The sequence below is a fragment of the Aegilops tauschii genome, chromosome 4 (assembly GCF_002575655.3).
Source record: "Aegilops tauschii subsp. strangulata cultivar AL8/78 chromosome 4, Aet v6.0, whole genome shotgun sequence".
NCBI classification, from domain to species: domain Eukaryota; kingdom Viridiplantae; phylum Streptophyta; class Magnoliopsida; order Poales; family Poaceae; genus Aegilops; species Aegilops tauschii.
Genome location: NC_053038.3, coordinates 83724656 through 83729291, shown reverse-complemented (window position 1 = coordinate 83729291; position 4636 = coordinate 83724656).

The following is a 4636-nucleotide window of genomic DNA, read 5'->3' as shown; positions in this document are numbered from 1 at the left end:
ACAGTAAACCTCTGCTAATGATGCCACGTCACCTCGGTTACTATTGATAAACTCGCGTTAGTTCAAAATGATTCAAATTCAAATTTTAATTAAAGGCAAACAACAAAAGTTTTCAAACAATGAAACTAAAATGTTCGGGTCATGCCAGATAATGCATAGGTGATTATGGTGGTGAAACCAAACTTTTATGAAATTCCTAACTGCACTAAAATGATTTATGTAGTAGCAAACATAATTATTTAAATGCCTTTACTAATTAATAAAATATCAAACTAAATTATTTGGGGACTAGAATTTTTGTGACAGTGGACTAAATTGAAATACTAAACTAGATACCAAGTATATATTTACAAAAACTAAAACAACAGGAAACAAAGATAAAATAGAATAAAAGGAAAGTAAAGTACAAAGAAAAATAGTAAAAGAAAACAAAAAGACCCCCCCTCTCTCCCCTGGACCAAGTGGCCCAATTGGCCACCCCAGGCCAGCCGTCCGCCCGAGCAGGCCAGCCCACCTATCCCCTCCCTCTCCCCTGTTCCCTCCCGCACCGTGGCCACTGCCGATGCCCGCTACGGCGACGGGCATCGCCGTGGCGGCCATCCGCCGGTGCCCCTCGTCGTACTTAAGCCGGCCCTCCCCCGGGTCGAACCCTAGCGACCCCCAATTCCCCCTCTCCCTTTAGCCTCGCCCCCCTCCAGATCCGCCAGCGCCTGACGCCGTCACCCGCGCGCCCCACGGGCTCGCCGTCACCTAGGAGCACGCCCACGAGCTCCGACGTGCTATGCTCTGCCTTCCCTGACCCCGTCCTCGAGCTCACAGCCTCTGCATCACCCTCTCCGCCGGCTTCTTCCTCCTTGGACGTCGTCGTCGAAATCGACTCCGACAACCCATCCTCGCACTCACTTTGCTCATCTGTAGGCGCACTGTGAGCCTATCTTCCTCTTCCCTCTCTTCTACCTCGTGCTCGCCCCGTAGACGCCGCCTACATCGGAGCCGTAGCTCGCCGTCCTCGCCTCCCTTGCCGCCCCTGCCCCACGCCGTTTTTCGCAAGCCCCCCTGCCTGCTAGCTCGCGCGCCCCGTCGCGCCTGTCGCCGCTCGCGCCACCTACGGCTGTTGCCGCCCACGCCGCGCTCCGCCCTCGCCGCTGCTGGCTCTCGCTGCTGCTGGCTGATGCCGCTCCAGCCGCATCGCCCGCTGCCGCTATCGCTTTCTCGCGCTCGCCGCCCGCATCACCACCGTCGCCTGCTCCGTCCGCTACGGCCGGCCCTCGTCCACGGTCGCCCTGCCCGCGCACTCCGGCCAGCCGCCCCCCTGTCCTCCCCCCGCTCCGATGGCAGCCACACCCACCGGCGCCAAGCCGCGTGCCCGCCCTTCGCAAGCCGCCCCGCAGCACCCTATCGGACAGGCTGGCGCTCGTCGCCTGGCTCCGCCCGACGCCCGTAACCCGTTGCCCGCTAAGGCCCCTCCCCTTGCCAATGACAGTGGGGTCCACCCCAGAACCTTAGAAAGAAAGGAATAAAATAATAACAAATATAATTAATTAACTTAATTAACATAATTAATCTGGTTTAATTGAACTTAATTAACCTGCTAATTAAGCTAACTACGGTTAATTAGTAAACAGCCTATGACATGTGGGGCCCACCCGTCAGTTTGACTGGTCAACGGTCAGAGTTGACCGCTGATGACATGCTGACATCACGCTGACGCAATAAATGATTTTTTAGAATTAAATAGATAAATAAATTCAGAAAATTGATTAAATCTTTAAAAATTAATATAAAATAAACCGTAGCTCAGATGAAAATACTTTCTACATGAAAGTTGCTCAGAACGACGAGACGAGTCCGGATACGCAGCACGTTCGTCCGCCACACACCCCTGGCATATCGAACACGCAACTTTCCCCCTCCGGTACATTTGTCCGAAAACGCGAAACACCGGGGATACTTTCCCGGATGTTTCCCCCTCATCGGTATCACCTCCTACCGCGTTAGGGCACACCTAGCACCGCGCATTGTCATGTCTTCCACCGTCATGCTTATTGTTTGCATTATATTTATTGTTTCTTCCCCCTCTTCTCTCGCTAGGCACCGAGATCGACGCCGCTGCTACCCAGTACGACTACGGTGTTGACGACCCCTGCTTGCCAGAGCAACCAGGCAAGGCCCCCCTTGATCACCAGATATCGCCTACTTCTTCTCTCTACTGCTTACATTAGAGTAGTGTAGCATGTTACTTCTTTCGGTTGATCCTATTCTGCTGCATAGCCTGTCATTGTTGCTACAGTTGTTACCCTTACCTGCTATCCTACTGCTTAGTATAGGATGCTAGTGTTCCATCAGTGGCCCTACACTCTTGTCTGTCTGCCATGCTATACTACTGGGCCGTGATCACTTCGGGAGGTGATCACGGGCATATGTTATATACTTTATACTGTTACATTACTTATGATACTGTTCGGAGATGGGGGCTGAAGGGGCAGGTGGCTCCATCCCGGTAGAGGTGGGCCTGGGTTCCCGACGGTCCCCGGCTATTACTTTGTGGCGGAGCGACAGGGCAGGTTGAGACCACCTAGGCGAGAGGTGGGCCTGGCCCTGGTCGGCGTTCGCGGTTACTTCATAATAACACGCTTAACGAGATCTTGGTATTTGATCCGAGTCTGGCCACTGGCCTATACGCGGGAACAGTTATGGGCACTCGGCGTCGTGGTACCAGCCGAAGCCTTCGTGACATCAGCGACTGAGCGGCGCGCGCCGGATTGGACTGGAACGCCTACTAGGCTAGGTCTGCTTCCGGCCGCGTTCGCAATGTGCAGGTGTGCAATGGGCGATGGGCCTAGACCCCTGCGCCATAGGATTTAGACCGGCGTGCTGACCTCTCTGTTGTGCCTAGGTGGGGCTGCGACGTGTTGATCTTCCGAGGCCGGGCATGACCCAGGAAAGTGTGTCCGGCCAAAGGGGATCGAGCGTGTTGGGTTATGTGCTGCACCCCTGCAGGGAAGTTTATCTATTCGGATAGCCGTGATCTTCGGTAACAGGACGACTTGGAGTTGTACCTTGACCTATGACAACTAGAACCGGATACTTAATAAAACACACCCTTCCAAGTGCCAGATATAACCCGGTGATCGCTCTCTAACAGGGCGACGAGGAGGGGATCGCCGGGTAGGTTTATGCTATGCGATGCTACTTGGTGAACTTACCATCTACTCTCTTCTACATGCTGCAAGATGGAGGTGGCCTGAAGCGTAGTCTTCGACAGGATTAGCTATCCCCCTCTTATTCTGGCATTCTGCAGTTCAGTCCACCGATATGGCCCTCCCACTCGGAGGCTTAGCTGCAGTCCAGTACTCGCCTAAGTTTGAAAAATCCTACCGAGTGGTGAGCAACCCTCCCACTCGGAGGCTTAGCTGCAGTCTAGTACTCGCCTAAGTTTGAAAAATCCTACCGAGTGGTGACCAACCCTCCCACTCGGGGGCTTAGCTGTAGTCCAGTACTCGCCTAAGTTTGAAAAATCCTACCGAGTGGTGAGCAACCCTCCCACTCGAGGGCTTAGCTGCAGTCCAGTACTCGCCTAAGTTTGAAACCTACTCCTTCGGAGCTGCGCCACAAGTACAACGTGCGCTCCGTCCCTATCCGCAAGGACGACGAGGTACAGGTCGACTGAAACCTTCTCCTTCGGAGCTGCGCCACAAGTACAACATGCGCTCCATTTCTATCCGCAAGGACGGCGAGGTGCAGGTCGACTGCAACCTTTTCCTTCGGAGCTGCGCTACAAGTACAACGTGCGCTCCATCCCTATCCGCAAGGACGACGAGGTGCAGGTGGACTGCAACCTTCTCCTCGGGGTTGCGCCGTAAGTACAATAGCTGCATCTCAAGTACAAAGATTATTCCAATTGAAAAGCAAATTCCACTCGAAGGCAAACACAAGCATATTTAGAGATAAACCAAGTTAAGATAAATCCTAAAGTTCCGGACGACGGATCAAAAGTATTCGAGCATCAAGCCCGAAGAAGTTTAACGATTACACAATCACTCGGCATTCCGAGGCAAATAAAGGTGGAGCATAATGTTTTTCGGTCAAGCGTCAGGAGAAGGACTGGCTGGGTCGCAGAAACTGTCAAGAACTATGTTGTCTGCAATGCGAGTGGCGGCGTCAAGGAAAGTGTCCATGAAGGATTGGAAGGTGTGCCTCTTTGTGTTAGCGACCTTGAGCTCCGCCAGCTTGTCTTCTTTGACGTCTTTGCAGTGCACTCGGACCAAGGACAACGCGGCATCAGCGCCACAGCGAGCAGATGACTTCTTCCACTCTTGCACTCGGTCAGGTATTTGATTCAGTCGAGCCATCAGAGACTCGAGGTCTTGAGACAGTTCCGCCTGAGGCCAGAGTTCAGTATCAACCCGAGTCATCGCTGCCTTCAGGCAAGCAAGATAAGCAACCGCGCTGTCTATGCGAGATTCCAACCGCAGCACATTCATCGCAACATCATCCTTTACTGGACAATTTATGGGATCGAGACCCGTCTCGACCCGCCCAGTTTCCGCTTCAAAGTCTTGGCAAAGCTCTACACAGTCGAGTAAATGGTGAGTCGACGATATAATCAAGCTTGACAGTCGACCGTAATAAGTCA